Genomic DNA, 19,137 nt, shown 5'->3' on the forward strand with positions numbered 1-19,137 from the left:
TGATATATATGGCCGTGGGGGTGAGGACTAAGGGATGTAAGTTCAATGAACACACCTGTCGTGACAGCCCTAAATACAGACCGAACCTTAAAATTAGAGGACATGTTTCTCTGTTGCCATAGGAATGGCGATCAAATCTGCTGCACGTGAACGCGTCAGCTGGTTAACTGTAAATCCACGTTCAGTTTCTCGTTTAAACATTCCCTTTTGGGTAAAAAAATGACTGCTTCGCATCTGCCACCCTGAAATATAATTTACACCGGAAATTAGAAGGAAGAAATGTATAGCTGATCCGGATAGGGTAACGCAGTGCACAGGCCTCCCCTCCTAAAATGCAAGCATCAACGCATTAATAATACACGACGCATGATGTTTGACGTATAATTTACACTGACCTTGATTGTCGAAATATCTACTATTTGTAATTTTCATATTATTGCTTCTTTAAAAATACATTGCCCCAGAGGGAAACCGAAGTAGTCACTTCCCTGCGTACGTCGCAGTTGCCAATTTTTGTGAATAGAACGAGGGGATATGCGAATATTATTCAAAACAAATGAACAAACAAACGAGCCATGACCAACCAAGCAGCTGCCATTTTAAGAAGCATTATTTAAAGAGCCGAAAAAAGCTTGGTGATATCTCATCTGCCTCCCTTGCTCCTATGCGCTTCACACGGGCAATGCCAACTCATCCAAGAGTCATTATTCCTTCAAAGTTTCTTTCCGGGAAGGATTGGAAAGATATTTGTTTTGTAAATATCCCTGTTTATGGAAAGATTCTAAAGATGCGAACATTTTCCATGCTAGCTATTTAGCTATTTTTATGAAGCATGAAATGTGAAAAGTAAACGCCTTATGGCAACGCGATGTTGTAGAAGGCCGTGGGGACCCGGCAGACCTACAAAGGTCACGGGCTTCTCGCAAGGGTAAACGCAGCTTTCCAGGCGTCAATTACCCTATCGAAAAAACCCTTATGATTTTTATATGGGCCCCATAAAATTCATATGGGCCCGTAAGAATTGATATAGGAACCCATATGAATTTTTATGGGCCCATATGATACGGACCCATAAGAAGTCTAACCACATATGAATTCTTATGGGCCCATATTAGATTCCCATATGGCATCTTACGGGCACATATGATACGGACCCATAAGAAGTCTAACCCCATATGAATTCTCATGGGCACCCTTCCAAAGGACCGCACTCTACCAAGGAGGCCTGTACTCATAAAGAAACCAGCGGGTGGCCGGGGGTACGTGGATTCGAACCGGGTACCTCCCGCATATGAGCCGAGTGCTGTATCTCTGAGTCATCGATGCGGAGTTCAATTCCGCAATCGAGTTACAAACGGCTATCCTCCTGACCAGCACAGCGACTGCCCTAGATAGGCTGTGGGCCGGGGTTTGAATCCTGGACCAGGAGGAGTTTTCCTGCAACTGTGAAGTTTCCGAGAAGCTGTATAGCTAGCTTTCCACTGTAACCGTACGGCTGCATTTCAGGTGGATGTAAAACTTTCATTCGTAGAAGCTTACTCCCCCTTTGAGTAATGCCCCTAAATCTGGTCGAACCAGTTTTTTTCGCACGTGCCAACGCTCCGTATGGTCGTCGGCCATGTTTGCTCGTCGGCCTTGTTTACACGCACGGCGCACGAAACGGTGCAGGAACCGGGGCAGGCCGCAGCAGCTACAGCTTGTCTCCACTTGCCAGAACAAAACTCGCAGTGAAACGGAAATTACATCGGCGAGAAAGCGGATGATAGAGTGGTGAAAAGTCGCGATTGGGATAGTCGTCAGCGCTGCTAGTAAAAGCGGCGGTCGAACACCTGCTGCCATGCTACGCCTAATGTTCCCTGCACCCGAGACACCCAAACCGGTGCGAGTCGTTGAGGCAAATGGGAAAACTCCTTTGTAAAACTCGTCGGGGGCGAGCATGCCGCGTTTTGGTCACCGAATCTAGTGGGGCCTTCACGCGATGACCTCCCTTATCCTAAAACTCTCATTATTTGCGGTACCGCAGTGGTTATCTAGTAATGTTTTTTAGTGCCAAAGCAAGTGATCCATTTTTTGCGAAACATTATTAGGTACAGAATTGTTTATAGAAAATAGGCAGTACAGAAAATTTGACCGCAAGCCGGGGAGCGTGCGCCAGGAAAGGGAAAAAGCGCCGGAGGAGGCTACTGAGAAACGAAAACCGACGGTAGAACATTCCGGACGAGTCTTGATTATTTATTTATTTATTTATTATTTATTTATTTAATTATTTATTTATTTAAACAATACTGCGGGCCACGAATGGGCCTAAGCAGGAGTGGTGGTGTTACATTGTGTTAAGACCAGTTACACAATTTCTAGAGGGTAAAAAAAAAAAAAACGTGTGAACAAGGCAGTAGCAACTTATTCGGTACATACGTGAAAATTCTTTTTTTTAGAAATCAAACATTTCATCAATACATTTCAAGATGCTACTGGAAGAAAGAATTTCAGGGGGGAGATTGTTCCAGTCGGTTATAGTCCTGGGAAAAGACGAATACTTAAATGTGTTAGTGCGCACCGAGATAGGCGTGAACTTAGCGGAATGATAGTGCCTCGTGGGACGCGATGATAACGGAGTGAGTAAGGCCGATGCATCAAGTCGTGAACTTCTTTGTGCTAAATGAAAAAGAAATTTTAGCCTGGCTATTTTTCTTCGAGATTCCAGTGTTGGGATTTTGTTAATTTTCATTAGATTGGTTGGGGAGTCAAGACGGCGATAACGATTGCATATAAAGCGGACAGCTAATTTTTGAACTTTTTCAAGATTATTAATGCCTTTTTTAGTATGCGGGTCCCAAACTACGCATGGGTATTCTAAACTTGGTCGTATTATTGTAGGCAAAAAGCTTTATGTTGGAAGGGGAGCGTTTCAGTTTATGTCTCAGCAAACCCAGTTTTCTCCGAGCTGACGCGGATATTTTAAGGATGTGTGTAGACCAAGTTAAATTGCCATTTATCGTTATTTGAAGCTGTCATTTTGAGAGATAGGAACGCCGTTAGTTGTGTACTGATATTCATATGGCTGCTTTTTGTTAGTAATACCAGAGTCCTTCGATGCTTTACTGGTCACGAAACTTCGGCGCTCGTTTCATATAGGGACCGCGCGCGCCACTACAGGCGCCACCGCCGCACGAAGGTCATCCAGCCGCCGCGCGTGCGGCGTATTGGCCAGCTCTTGGCGTGTAAACGCTCGCTGCTTTTAGTGTCGGCGCGCTGATTAAGTGTGTTTTTTTCGTAGTAGCTAGCGAAAAATAGTTCAGTCAATGTGTTTATCACGTGCCTTCAATGGGGTTTTACTTTTCGAAGGAATTACCGTAGACTTCGGCCGCGAACGGCAACGGCTACTGAGTGCTCTGGCACAAGCGCTGCGCCGTCGTGTTGACGGATTTTTAAATCTCAATTACTTCTTTTCTTATAGAAAAAGTTGTAAATACCACACATACGGTAGCTGCGTAGCCACGGACTGCTGCGGGCCTATCGATAATACAAAAAAAAAAAACTGAAAGAAACCAAGTACGCGTCGTTCAGACTACGCTTAATGAATCCATTGATATCTCTGGAATGCACAGAACGCTGAAAGAGATAGCCCAATAGTATTGTCGTTTCGATGAGTGGGTACATACTTGAGAACATCTAAAAACGCTACAGCAACGCGAAGGATCAAAACGCGAAGAGATATATATATTGCACCATGTGTCTTTCTGCTTCCACCCTTTGCAATCCTCGCAAAAACGGGGAGCGAAAAAAGAACAATAAAACTGATTTTATCACACGCAACAAAACATTTCAATGTTACGAAGGGAGACAAAAGAGCGTGGTCCAGCGTACAAAAATTTATTTTTTCGCGCTGCGATGTGCAGCACACGAAGGAAACAGAATATTGCCACGAAGCCAAGAACGACGCAAAGCTTTTCTGAACGCAGCGAGCTAGCGAGCTCCTGCTCTACAGAAGACTAGAATGAAACACAAACGTCAAAGAAGCAGTCCCCAGTGTGACGTGCACAGATGAACGTCGATAAAGTGAGTTGCGCGGTGTTTGCTATGCAAGCATTACTCTCGGAAAGCTATTAATTTCAAATCCATGGAAATAAGATTAAGAACATTGTCGAAGAAACAAAAAAATAAAGTTAGCGACAAGGTGGCACACTTTTCATATCAAACAATATTGCCCGACGGGACGTACGACAAAAAGAGCAAACGGGCGCTCCGGTTGAAAAGCCAGATAAGAAACCGGAATCGGCCATCCCTACCAAAAAACACCATATATGGGATCTTATGGGGCCCATATATATGGCATTATTGGATATGGGTATATGGGGATATGGTGATATGGGGGGAACATATAGGGCTTCTTTCATATAGGGATTTCATATGGTGTCACAGACACGTATATTTTACATCCCCATATAAAAAGCTCAAATAACTTTTGTTTCGCTTGTTTACACGTGTGAACACAAATATTTGCTGTGGTGAATGTCCTAGCCGCGTTTTCCGGCTTCTCTTTGCAAGGAGACAGTGGGGTTTCTGCTTTGTAAGGCATTTATTGCCACATTTGTGTACAAAAACACACATGCATGAGCTGAATGATGAACAAATTTATTGCAGAGATGCGCTTTCATTTAAAGTCTTTACGCATCTCTGCAATAAACCAGTTCATCTTCAAGCGTCGGGTTTTTGCCGGCACGTCGCTGTCCACTTGACCTATGAAGTGGTCGAATGCACCTGAAAGTGTACCATGTTCACATTAATTTGGTAAGCTTAATTGCAATGAGGTGAAAACTGGTTAATATGCACTTAGCAAAAACAAGTATCCCAGCAAAGACACTCACTACCAACGGCGTGCAGCTGTAGTCGCTTAGGAATTACTACAGGCGCTAAGCGGACACTACAATGTGCGCACACGGCGTTAACTAGACCGGTGACAACCAAACAAAAAACATTACACCATGGGGTAATACAGAGACACAGGGGCTTACATCCTAACACTATGCAACACAACAACAACAACAAAAAAGAAAAAACCTAGCAGCTAGGTCTGATCAAAAGCTGGGCGCGACACAGGAAAAACCAGGAGGAGGCATACGTCTTAACGCTAGGCGTGTCTATGGGTTACCGCGAGTCCAAGGACGGAAAGTCACGGCGAAGTCGAGTCGGCTTCGCCGGGAAGCCGCTTACGTTTTTCGGGGATCCGGTGTGTGAGGTCTGGTCGGCCTGATACCCACGACGACGAGGCGAACTCCTTCCCGTAGATTAGGCGCTGGTCGTCCCGCCGTGGGCCTAACGACGGACTTCGCTAAAGCCGCGCCACCGCCGGACCCTTCCCAGCGTCTTGCACCTTGAAAAATCTCCAGCCCGACTGCCCCTAGCCCCCGCTGAGCCGCTCGCACCCCGATAAACTTCGCCCGATCGCCCGCGGCGGTGCCGCACCTTTGTCCCCCTTGTCCGGCACCTTTGTTTCCCTCTCTCCCTGGGCCCCCGCGACTCCGCCGCGTGCCCTCTTCGGAGCAGCGCCAACGAAAGGCAGGAGAAAGAAACAAACAAACAAACGCGGGAAAAGCGGACGGGGTGACTCAGGTCCAGAAGCGCGACGAAAAATGGCCGCTTCCGCTGAGGAAGCCGTCATGTTGGCCGCCCGAACGAGAAAATTGAGGGCCTGGCCGGCCGTTTGTGACAGGGAATCAGTTGGGTACGGTGCACATATTTAATGCGCTGTTTGCAATATCATTATGAGAGTGAACAAAAATAAATGTATACTTTTAGTCCACAATTAATGCCCATGTGGAACAAGAATTTTAATTTGTGTTAAAACATTTACAACCTTACGGGCCCGATCTGCAACAGTGTGGTAACAACGTGGGTCTGTGTATAGCTTTATATCACTCACAGAAAGTTCCACAGAAAGCTGCATGGTGCCCCGTATGCCCCCACATAACTTCGTGAACCACATATAACCCTGAATGGTGGTTGAAACAAGCCCGTATAATTCGTATAGAGATCGATCCCTTATGGGACCGTATAATATATGCCCGTAAGAATCCATATGGAGATTTCATGTGGGCCCATGAGAATTCATATGGGGTTAGACTTCTTATGGGTCCGTATCATATGTGCCCGTAAGATGCCATATGGGAATCTAATATGGGCCCATAAGAATTCATATGTGGTTAGACTTCTTATGGGTCCGTATCATATGGGCCCATAAAAATTCATATGGGTTCCTATATCAATTCTTACGGGCCCATATGAATTTTATGGGGCCCATATAAAAATCATAAGGGTTTTTTCGATAGGGATGCGCGATTACAAAACAAACAAAACGAACCCTAAGGGATAATTCGCGGAAATATGAAAAGTAAAAGCACAAGGACGTCCCAAATCCTTTTTACACTCGAGCCTGAGCCCAGGGTAATACAAGTTTGCAAACAGGTAATGAAGCACCGCTACAACCTGACTTATATGACAAAAATCCGGTTTTAAGTTAGCCTTGTATAATTCTAGGTCCACGATGCTCTCAAAAGGGTACATTGCTTTTTCCATTGTCACACACAGTGCATTTCCACACACTGTCATACACTTATACTCGAAGCTGAAATCTCCCGTTGCTTGCCTTGGAATGGCGCGCCTCCATTTCTCACGCAGCTCCCCGTCGCTCGTTCAACAGAACAAGAAGACATTTTCTGTGGTATCGTTGTACAAGGAACGACATCCCAGGTCGCAACACATGTTCGGCATCGTCGTTGCACTACCTAAGTCGCATCACAACAGCGCGAGATGCACGTTACATTTTTTTCCCGCACAAAACAAACACAACTCGCGGCGGCTCCGCCGTTGCCGCCAGCGCAACGCCGCCCGAGGAGTGACCTCAGTGAGAGGGTGGCGCCACCGCGCGGCGGCCAAAGACAGCATATGAAGCTCTCCCATTGAGTTACGGAGCAGTTTCGTGACCAGTAAAGCATTGAAGGACTCTGGTAATACGCATCAATACGGTTTTGTCAGCGTTTAGTTTCATGTTTTAGCGGTCGCACCATTTATTTATTGCTTCAAGACTGTCATTTAGAACTTGCTGATCGCTTGGGCTCAGAGCTTCATTCTACATCGCTAAGGGTGACGACGCACCACATTCTATTCGCGGACAGAGAAAGTTCGCCACAGCGAAAGATTCTAGAGCACCTCGAAATACCGCTCGTCGGAAACACCGTTTGTAAAGATCTAAAAAAGGCGTTCTATTCAATAGATGATACTTTGACAATAAAGACATCTTGTTTATGATTCCCCGAGGTTTACAGAGAGCCTTTTTCAAACAACTCTCACGAACGATATCAGGCTGGTAAGGATTAATGGCACCAATAGTAACTTGTTACCCGTGAAGTACGGAGTTCCACAAGTGTCAATTTTAGGACCTTTTATTGTTTAACTTTTACATAAGCGATTTGGCACAGTTATTTTAAAGTCTGAAATATTCCAGTATGCAGACGACACGGCACTTTCATTGGCAAGTGAGAGTAACATGAATGAAATTGAATAAATGCAGGAGGATATCTATAGATTAACTGGATGGTTTCACAGAAATTATATTTTTCTTAACCGTGAAAAAGCGCAACTCACTTGTTTTCCTAGCTTACGCCAAAATTTTCATTCCTTGTTAGAACTTTTTCCAAATGGATACCCTTACAACAACTGCACATGAAAATTTCTCATTTATTTTACAGAACTCAAATTTTTAGGTCTTTCCCTCGATGGTAGCTTTTCATTTATTCATCATATTGAGCAGGTTGAGGAAAACTGAAAGCAGTTTGCGGTATCATTTAAAAAATAAGAATGGTTTGCGGCATTGATCTACAAAAGAGCACTGTACAAATCTTGGGGTGAATCGACACTGAGGCACGGGATAACGATTTATTGATTCGCTTGAAAGGAAAGAAATTTAATGATCTAAATAACAGTATTCATAAGCAAGAAACGTTGCTTCTGGCTCCACATCCAGGACGGCAGCCAGAAGATTTATACTGATTGGTCACTCTATGCTGACGGTGAAAAAACGTCTGGTGGATACATTGTCCACAAAACACTTTTTTAAACGAATACAAAATAAAAAACACCCCCCCCCCTCCTCCCCGAAATCTCCGTCATACAGCAACTCCATCAGGGATGGAGCTAACACGGGATATGATAAAAGAACACGATCCTGTTTTATGCACCTTTTTAGTTTAATAAATTCCTGGAAGGTTCTGCAGTAGACTCTGTTAATAAACTGAAAAAGAACGTTGTAAAGGATTGGTTGCAAGCAAGCGTAGAGTAGTGTGTATTGCTGTATTTTCATTCTGTCATGTTGTTCGACTGTGGTGCATTGCATTGCCTATTCTTTTGCATGTGGTCTATTTTGGGTTGACAATCAAGAAGGCATGTTTCTAGTTTATTTGGCACCCCACACACTTACACCGCAAGCAGTGAAGCGACGGTGCAGGTTAAAAATATTTTTTTCAGACTTGACAAAGGGCTAAAACCCTGGTACATTGGCAGAGCGAAAAACAGCGAGCGGTATCCTATTACATCCTATGCTGAACCAGAGAAGAAAAAAAATCATCACAACAATAAGAGCGTTGTAGCGCCACAGTTTCTGTAATAGAAACTAAGGAGAAGAAACAACGAGAACAAAAAAGAACCAAAAATAAAAGAACAACGAACCACTTTGATGTACAAAAAGACGAACGAAGGTGGCATATGCTCTTTTGAAAATACAATTTTAATAAGTAGTGCCAACTTTTCCTTTATGCTTCGTCATTTTTATTTCGTGATATATGTGGTTCACAGTTCTTATTTTCGGGTGTATAGTCTAAGTACCGTTCTGTTATTCAATTGCACTGTCAACTGCGTTTTGTGTGTTGTTATAACCTCATTGGGTTCTTGATGATTGTGTGATCTAATGAGCTGACACGTCTGCATACAAGCTCACTTGAGTGCTTCTGCGGGAAGGCAAAGGAAATATGCTGTATTCATAAGTGAAATAAATTCAATATCAATATCAAAAGGAAAGGGCTATGAATGAAGCCGCATCGGTGGCCCGACTACAGCCACACGTAATTTCAACAGAAATTTCAACAGCAGATCAACAGACGGTCCAACTAGGCTTTCGACTTCCCATTTTTAGAAAGCTGTAAAAATACCCCGTATTTTTTTATCTGTAAGGCGAATTTCAATCTGAGCTATTATCCCAGCCAAGGAAAATCTTGCCGCAGCACTTCTGTGAAGGGCTCTGGTGAGCTCGGAGCATTATAGCTGTCCTTAACCTGCTCAACAGCGCTAGCTACGCATGGGAAGCTACTGGGCAAAAAATGTATCGTCGATGCGGGTTCCTTTGTCAATCAGCCGGCGCCTTAAAGGAATGAGAGTGGGCATTGCACCGCATGTCTCAGCTCACTGAGCAACTTTGAGACATCGCATTATTTCCAGGACCAATAAACCTAATTGCACATAAGCTCTGAGTGTTCAAAGGGTAGCCAGAATTCGTGGTAAGAGCTTAACGAATGCGTACGAAATGAAACGGCCCTACGAAGTTCTTGAAACGTGAGTTCCCTGCCGAGAGAGCACAGCTGTCGCAGAATGAGAAGATTGGAGAGGCTTGCAGAGGAGTCAGGAGGTACCGGCGAGAAAGGAAAGCAGGACAGGAAGGCTCATGTGCTGTATTCGGGTTTGTTTCTCCGTGCGTGCTGTTGCGCTCGGCTTCTGGCTTGGTTCAGCGGCAGAACGATATGCTGCTGGCGAGAAAGACTTGGCGTCGCTGCCAAGAGCTTCTGACATGTCTCGTTCGTTCTCCGCTATCACTTGGCGTGCCTAGCAACCGCGCGGTTTACTCTTTGAATGCATCTGCTTCTGGAAGTGTAGTTGAAAACTACACGAGCAAATACGCTCAGTATATTGTAGTGAGCATGCGCGATATCTGCAATCTCCTACTCGTTGTGTCTTTAATGCCCTATTTTCGCAATAAACTGCATTCATGCCGGGTTGAGGCCGCGCAGCTTTTCAATTTAATTCGTGATTCAAATAGCTAATCATTATGCGTGTAGAAGCAGAATGTGTTCAAGTTGCGAGTGAGATGTCTAGTTTCGAGATAACAGGGCAAACGCTTCTAATAACGAAAGCAGCCAAAATGTTTTCAGCACTGAAGGCAGGCATTTTAAAGCCTTCAAAAATGGCTCGTGTCTCATTACGATCACTCGAGCCAGTCTGACGCAATACGTGTGGACTTTTAAGCAGCGTTGTTTAGTTTCGAAGCATGATCAGGGAAAGCCAACAGTTTCCGTTGACTACAACATGCTGTTAAGAATTCACGGCTTTCGACGAGAGGGAAAACAAGTGGAAGCAATAGGTGCATGCATTCCTGGTAAGCCGCATGTGTATTCTGGACTATACTGCAAGGTTCGGTTCCCACACACCTTCTGTTTCAACATTATATTCATAACTAAATACTGCCCCCAATTCCCAAAGAAGACATGATCAACCCAGTTGGACCATTCCGATACCCCTGCGCTAAAACAGCCTTGGCATGTCCCAGCTTAAGCCGTAGTATACGTAAGAAGTAATTATGTGGAACCCCTCAAGCCAACATTATTCACGTTTTTGTAAAGGGTAAGGGTGTACACCCGCCCAATTTTTTCCCAATATGACGGGAGCGTCGACCGTTCGGTCAGTCAGCGCCGCGTGATGGAGTGATACGGCAAACTCGGCGAGAGTAGCCGCATGCGCACTAAGTAAAGGCCGCTACTGCCGTCGTCTGCTAGGCTGTTCGAAGAGCAGACGGCCGCCCCCGATTTTTGTTATTCGCTTATCCATAGCCTCCTATATAACCTACTGTATCTGCTCTATCGCCCCGAAACACATTGCAGCAGCCCGTTCACTGTGGGGGCGCCAAGTTCCCAGGTTTTTCGATGGCCATGCCGATGCGAACTACTGTTTCAGGAGGAGGTGAACTGAACCGCACCTCGACGTCGTCTGCTACACGAAGGCGTCTTCGAGCTACAAAAGTCCGCAAAACGGCGAGCTTGAACTTCATGAGCCAGTATTAAAGACCAAATCTTTATGGGTGGCGTCGCAAACCTACTAAACAGCGTTCAGTGTACTGTTTCCGCCTGCAAGCTCGCCCTTTTGGGTTCGCTACGGCAGTTTCCCAACAAAATGTATGCATGACCTAATGGTTGTCACTGCGATAAGAGCCAGTTAACATTTCTCCCGCTGATAAGTGAAAAGTTGATAAGTGAAAAATAATGATTCTAGATTCGATGTTTAGTGATAATTGAGTCATACTAATTAAATTTTGTATCAAGAAGTCCAAACAGTTGAGCTCCCTTTTTTTACTTACGAGTCCATTAAGTCTTGTTCTGCGGCTAATACTTTTAAGTGCGAATGCACTTCTTAAGCGACCCTGAACCTGCGTCCACCGGCGATGTCCGCATAGCATACCCACGTGGGGGATTGGCCAGGAATCTCCTCGTCTTCCTTGGCAACGGGGGGAGATGGGCGCGCGCTGCCTGGCCGCTGACATGGCACATACCCACGTGGGGGATTGGCCAGGAATCGGGCGTGAGAAGGGCTAATGCACCCGCTTAAAGGAGTACTGACACGAAATTTCAAAGCTGAGATCCGCTCTAGCAATCAAGTACAACGACAACACAAATAGGTGTCTGTGAATAAATGCATATTTCTTTCTTTGTAGTTGTGTGCGTGTGTGTGATCTCTCTTTCGCGAACATTACCGAACCGCGCAAATTCAACTCGTGCATTCGCACTTTCACATTCTTCCCCTCGGGGAAATGCGGGGAATTTTTTTGGGTCCCCGAAAAGGTACGCGCCCACCCTCCTCCATCCCTTCCCTATTTCTCCGTCGCTGCTGCTCCAGGAAATGTTGCCATCGCGCATGTAGTAGATATATTGACGACGCGGTAATCGGCAATGCCTGGCTCTGCTGCGCAAATAATGACGACTTCAAGCTTTAGCTCAAGGCGATGCTCAGTATTTGAGAGCCCCTATATACGCTTAGGATAAACATTCAGCATGCACTTAGCTTGTTTCTCTCGCTACTTCTCCCCGGTACATTCATTCTTACCTCACCAATCACATACCGAATAACCGATCAATTCCCAGTGGGTCACAAACCCACTAGTAAACTCACCCGTAACATTTCTGGCCGAATCGAGGGAAACGCAGAAAAAAATTTTTTGCATTGAATTATTTACGAACGAACAAGATAGCCCGAAAAAGATAATCTCTTTTATAATTACACTATTAAGTTCTAGCGTCACCCTAGCTAGATGGCTTTATTTCTGGCCTCGTGAATTTCAAAGCCAGAAACCCTTTTATACAACACGTATTTTTTTGTTCGCAAAAGGTCTTGACAACTTCTTTTTAAACCACTCATTGTTGCCAGGTGCGTAGACAAATGTTTAGTGTGCCCTCGCCAACACAGGACAACCTGGGATTAGGGCGCCACCAGAGAGATTGGCGGAATTTCTGGCACTGAGCAGGCACAGGCCGTTATAAAGGAGGCTATGGCTTATCACAATGTCTGCCGTACTCGAAATTTCACTTCAAGACTAGGCACGTGGCGCCAACTGAAAATAGAGTAGTCAGCATTGCCGAACGAACCTTGCGCTGAACGAACTTGGCGTTCTGCAACGCTGATTACTGTTTTCAGTTGGCGCCACGTGCCTGGTTTTGAAGAAAAATGTCTGGTATTGCAGGCGGTGTGATGAGCGAATAACCAAAATCGGGGGCGGCGCTGTGCTTTTGGAACAGCCTAGCAGAGGACGGCATCAGCGGTCTTTGCTTAGTGCGCATGCGGCTACTCTCGCCTAGTTTGCCGTATCACTCCATCACGCGGCGCTGACCGACCGAACGGTCGACGCTCCCGTCGTATTGGGAAAAAATTGGGCTGGTGTACAACGTTTTCTGCAAGATATTCTTGTCCTAATTCCAGCCAGCTACAACAAAGTCGCATATTCTCACAGGTATTTGAATAACGTGGAACTTACGAAATGATATCAAGTAGCTTGAAGTCAAAATTAGAGGCGACGTAGGTTGCAAACCATGCCTTACCTCATTCGTCCAAATGTTTGGGTTCTACCATCACAGCTGAAGCATCTTCAATGCTTCAGCACGCCCCAGACCGATATGCAGAACACTGAAGCTAACGTCGGGCATGCCTTGTAGTAGGCAAACGAACTATGATCGTCTGCAGCCGTCCCTTTTCTCCCGAAAAAAAAAGACAATAATGCACTTTTAAGAATTCATCAATTGCAAATTATAGTTAATTTGTACTCATTCGCTGCCGTAAAGTAATAGCCTAATTACTAAACAGTGAACCCTGTGACATGTACGCATCATGATGCACCGAAGAATGAGCTAACGGTTGAAGTGCCCGGGGATTTAAAAACAGCAACGCCTGCATTTGTGCACACTTAAAAAGCCTGCTCTTTATAACGCGGACTCAACCAGGACAAATCGCAGGAAAGCTATTAATAGAAAAGCAGTAAAGTTAATAAACCTGGCGAAGAATGTCATTATCTGAGCAGGCTGTAATTCTTTTGCGAAATGTATAGACCATGTCGAAAATTTTTTGTAAAATTCATTCAAGTATTAGCGAGTAGTAAGCTTTGTAAGTAACTATTGTGTTTTGTTAAATCAGATGCGTTAGACCTCCCATCAAACGCGAAAAGTGACCGTAAGTGTCGTCGTCCATAGGAATGGCACCAAAATGGCCGTTCGCTTTAAAGAGAAAATGAAAACACACAGGCGCTTTTGTGAGAGGTGAACGGGGGTAGCCAGAGCAGCAGCCAATGCGCTAACCACAGCGTAAACCTTGCTTTTTTTGTAACAGTAACCATTTACAAATGTAGATGCAGAGACATATCGATTGAGTGCAGAGGTTTCACAGAACAAAACATCACGACTTTACGTTTACAAAAAAAAAAAAAACTGTTTGATTTCCTCTGTCATGGGAATCGGTAAAACACGAAAGTGAAATTTGCAGCGAAATCTGCAGCTGAGCATGATTTTCGGGCCGGCGGCTGCCTTGTGGGTGTTCTTGGCGAGTGAGGTCCTGCTGGCGGGTCGCTTCGGCAAAGGTGTACTGGCGTCATTTTCATGACGGATATGACGTCAGTGAAATCGTGTTGTATCACGGCATAAAACACTTTCGTATTAAAATATAATACCCGAAAACGAACAACCGTAAGTATAACGTACTCTTTAGAACTAAAGGTTGTTTACCCGCATGACGCCCCTGTGTGCATCGCTGCACCATTTGCCGGCGGCTTGCTTCGTTGTACTGGCATCATTTCCGTGACGGATGTGACGTCACTGAAATAATCGCGTATTCCGGAATAAAACACTTCCGTGTTAAAAAAATTCCCCCGCATTTCCCCGAGGGGGAGAATGTGAAAGTGCGAATGCACGGTTGTCGGCCCGCTTGCGGCGCTTGCGCTCGGCCCCCGCAGCCCACCGCCTCGCCGCCTTCTCTTCCATCTCTTCCATCGGGTTTGTAGTATCACGTGTACACCACGCAGTTATCAAGCCGCTATAACGCCGCTGAGTCGCCAACGCACGCCGCTGACGACGTAGTTTGAATGCGTTAAAGATATAAGGCGCGTTACTAACACTGATATCAGCGTCGCGTCCGTGGCTTGGTCGGTAGAGCGTCGCGCTGCGGCCGCAAAGTCCTCGGATCGAAACTTGGCGCCGGATGCTGTTTCTTTTTTAAATATAGAGGAGCACTGCGGACGCCGCCGCCGCCGCCGCCGCCGCCGGCGGTGGATGGTTTGGGGTCGCTTATAAAGTGCATTCGCACTTAAAAACCGTGCCAGAATGCAACAAGAATTATCCTGGCGCGTGCCTCTTGACCGGGGAACGCGACGGCACGTGCGTAAGGTGCACGCGGAGGAGAGCTCTGTGCGGGCAAGCTCCCGCGTGGAGGAACCAACCTGTCTGTCGGGGTAATTCCTTCCACAAGACGAAGAAACGGGAGCGAAGAAAGAAACGCAAACACGACGCAGCAGAGAAGAAGTCGATGATCACTGGCTTTCTCCTTCAAATCACATAAACACTTATGCGAGAGAAAAAAGTTTACTCTTACGTTTATGTACGCTGGTCATACCCAGTCTATGAGTCTATGTCACCAGCCGTGCGGCGATACTGTGGCCGTCGGCGTCAGTAGGAAATCAACCTCCGGGTTTTACGATCACGAAAAAGTAGTATGCGTTCCAGGTCGAAAAAACAGAAGGAAAAACACGCAAAGGCGGCAATTAAATCGACGACCGAAAATTAAATTTTGCCCTACAAAGCACCTGTGGCAAGAAGTGTGCCATTTTTGAGTGTAGAATGAATGGTTGCCGCTAATTTGTTAAGTACTCACATAGCATTTTCCAAGCATATTTAATCCAACAGAGCACAAAAAAGTGATCTAAACTTTTTCAGCGCTTCAGGGCAACTTGCGCGCCGAAAGAGCGACTCGTAACCTTGCGCTGCGGCGCTTACAGTTAATAATTTAAACTCAGTATCGAGATCAATTGCTTTCAAGTAGTGTCTTTTACAGTTTAAGACGGAGCCCACAGAGAGCGCATTTTGTGCTCCTTGCATTAATATTTGCTGGGAGAGAGAGAGAGAGAGAATGTTTTTACGCACGGGCGAGGTCAGCCCGGTAGGCTGCCCGCCGCTCTTGAACTTGATAAATCAAAGAAGCTGTTAGGGCGAATTTGTTTAGATTCTTGCCCTTATATTTACCAGTGTAAGCATTCGGAAACCGCGTTTGGCGCTGCACGCATGCCAAGCAGGCCAGCGCACAAAATTGTGGCCAAGCCGGGAGTTGCATCTTTATCGGTTGAAATCGCGCCTTTTGTGCTGTGCCCACTTTTGCAATCAGGAGCATTCGGTGCTTAGTCTGCAGATATAATAGCGGAACTGACACATATCCTCTTAAAAGCCACTGTACTCCAGAGACACTTTCTCGGCGGCGGTAAAAGGATTAATGGTATTTTCAAAGGCTCTTGATAACTAATTGTCGCCTATACTTTTCCCCTGAATTTTTAAACCTCATCCTATTACCTGGCTATCAATTCTTTTTTAAGTACCCCGAACATCGGCAACAATAGTTACAGGTACTGTCCACCTGTTGTACTACGTTCTTTGCATGCCCCATCAAACGGAACCCAACGTTTTATTTCAAGAAGAGAAACTGCAGGATGACCACTCTTTCTATCTCGAGTGCACTACTCGATACCAAATTAATATTTCATCAACCGACGTCCCCGCGTACAGACATCCCCCTGCACATCCAACACGTGTCTTCCCGACGTTTTGGTCGACTTTAAAGCTGTGAATATTGCCGAGAACATCGGTGTCTGAACGGGTTGACTAGCCGACACGCCGGAGGCGGTTCGCTCACCGGTGCTCTGGAGCGGACAATCCGAATCCGTGAGGGCGTTCCCGGATCGACGGCGGGGGAGCCTGGGTGACGCCGGAGTGGTCCGAGTGCACAGCGCCGGTCGCACGCGACCCGGCGCACCACGCGGCAGTGCACCAGCTTCGCCGCACTCACATGCACGCACACACACGAAGGCAAGCGCGAGCGCGTACTGCGGATGGCGGCGAGCACTTAGAGCGGGCGCAGCCGGTGGTTGTGAAGAGCGGAGCCCCCTTTCCTTGACGCCAGCGCTGTGATGCACGCGAGGAGCAGCGCAGTGAGTCGCGCGTGTCAGATGCCCCAGCGCACCAACAACCGACGCGCCGCCACTCCTTCCTCGCCCGCCAGCGCAAAAAAGTGCCGGGAAGGCAAAAAAGAACAAACATGAAGCATTGCTGCGGCGTCGATCAAAGAGACGTCCGCGCGGCCCGAAACTGGCGCACGTGATCCTGACATCTGGTGGACCACTGCCGAACTTCCGCCATCTAGCTTGCGCCCGCACTCGCCAGGCGGCAAACAAATAGGGGTGCCTCTTGGGGAGTGTACTTGCTCTGCTGCCCTTACGTGAGCCTGAGATAACAATCTTGAGCAGCAAGCAGTTACTGCATAGTAACGGGTCATCGGTATGTAGTTCTTTATTCACCAACCTTTATCTACATAATGAGCACATTAAAAGCTGTACCTAAGAAACACAGAAATAAATACGCGCGACGAACGCTAGTACCGTGTAATGCTGGAACTTGCTACAGTAAGAAAAACGATTGACACTAAAACCTGCTCACATAATTGGGCAGAAAACTTGGAAAAATACCAACAGAAACGGTTTTACAAAATCAACGACAAATGTGCTTGGAACTTGTATTTTTCAATACTTTATTCTCGTCCATATTTACAAGTCGCAGTACCGACGTGTGGCAGAAACAAAAAAAATTGCTTGCGAGTTACGATTTGGCATTCTTCTGAATTAACTTCAGGCAACTTAAAAGGAGAAACGCTTTACACTAGCTCACAATCATAGACCTGTCTGTTTTGAAGCGGCTTTGTGATGCTGCCGGAATGGCTTAGGAGCGGCTCTTCGTATGTACGACGTCGTAGCGTTACTTTGAGGTCTAGTGAGAGTTCTGGAACGGAGTTGATGCATTTAGGTTCTATGCTTCACGTGCTCTGAAGGTCAGCGAAGAGAGGAATACTAGCAGCGAGGGTTTTCAATTATCGTATCCCGGATTTTGTAGCTCAAGATAGAGCATTGAAGGTGTACTGACACAAAAGTTTAGTGTTTTTTTTTTCCGTTGCTATGGGTGCCTACCAGCCCACTGATATGCAATTGTTTATAGCATATACAATTGTTTATAACCTTGTTTATTTGTACCAGTTTCGGTTTCGAGGAAACGAACACCGAGGCGCCCGCCATGACAGGAAGGCGCACTTGGTGTCACTCTCCATGGTGTCACTCTCCTCGTCGCACCACAGCCGGTCTGGACGCGCGCCCGCGACTCCAGACCGACCGTGAACGAACGCGCCCGGGAACGCAGCCTAACCTAAGCCCCAAAGCTCTTACGTGATGAACATGAACTTTCGGATAGTCCGCCGCCAGTACAACGGTGTGTCGCCGCGGTGATGAAAGCGCGCGAAAGCACACCGGTCAATCGTGGCGCCCTCTCAGTGCACCTTGCAGCGCCCTCAATACGTTTGTCATTAAATCATTTTTAAGAATCATATTGCTGTTAGAATATATTTTTATTGAAAGTGACTTCTTTGCTTAGTTTTTCTCTACTGTAATATTTTTCTCTAGCAATAAAAAGTGAAAAATTAGTGTCGTCTGCTTGCAAGCCGCTTCTAACTGTGGTAGTCTGCCCTCTGCGCTGAGCAGACGATCACAGGCGTTAGCAGTACTTTTCACAGTTCAAAAATTCCTAAAAAAATTTATTCAGACTCATAAAGGGATGAAAAAAAAATTGCCGGAGGAAGGTATCGAAACAACTATTTAATTTTTAGATGTCAGATGTCTCAGTACCAACAAAGTTGCAGAGACATTTACGTTTGGATCCTAAGATGTAAAGCGCGATAGCGATACTTCGACTCCCACGGAGCGTTTTCCTACGCAGTTGCACCATTTGCGATCTATAATTCAACAGCACTAAAGTTCTTCGAAAAGAGAAAGACCAGCAACGAGGGTGTTTAATCGCCGTGGCCGAGGAGAGACAAAGGCTCTTTGCGCTTCTATGGCTTAAAATGTGAGCGTGAAAGATTGCGGATGGGAGGTGTTGGTAATATTTAGCGAGGAGGCGTAATTGTCAGTCTATATTCTGTGATGTATAAGCAGGGCTAAAAAATTTTGCTTTTTTTTGGAGAGAGAGAGTGAAAGAGAAGATCTTTGTTCAGAAAGAAATGGTTGTGGTAAGAAAAATGGGCAAAAAGGTGCAGGGAGCTCGAAGGTGGAATTAGAGTCTACGCAGCCAGATGCAGCAGCTGTTTACCTTGCCCTCTCAATCAGTTCCCGCTGATCTTGAGGTAACGACGTGGTCAAAGCTGCCTCCCATATCTCGAAGAAGTAGAATATGTTATTTGTTGGCGTTGTCCCCTAAGTATATCCTTGGACATAGCTAGGTTACATGCAAGAGGGTGATGTTTTCCTTATTCTACCACACT

At 46.0% G+C, this 19,137-nt stretch overlaps 1 protein-coding gene across 1 annotated transcript in view; it reads right to left on the reverse strand.

Moving 5' to 3' along the window:
* The window catches only part of LOC144152804 (uncharacterized), a 139,214-nt gene extending 122,335 nt beyond the window's left edge, over positions 1–16,879 (reverse strand). Inside the window, exon 1 of the mRNA XM_077684269.1 lies at positions 16,471–16,879. The gene's annotated coding sequence lies outside the window, so the exon portion shown is untranslated. The remainder of the gene's footprint in view (positions 1–16,470) is intronic.
* Positions 16,880–19,137: the final 2,258 nt, after the last annotated feature.

This window comes from Haemaphysalis longicornis, unplaced genomic scaffold (genome assembly GCF_048455015.1).
Source record: "Haemaphysalis longicornis isolate Haplotype H1 unplaced genomic scaffold, Haemaphysalis longicornis Haplotype H1 scaffold_9, whole genome shotgun sequence".
In the NCBI taxonomy this organism is placed as follows: Eukaryota; Metazoa; Arthropoda; class Arachnida; order Ixodida; family Ixodidae; genus Haemaphysalis; species Haemaphysalis longicornis.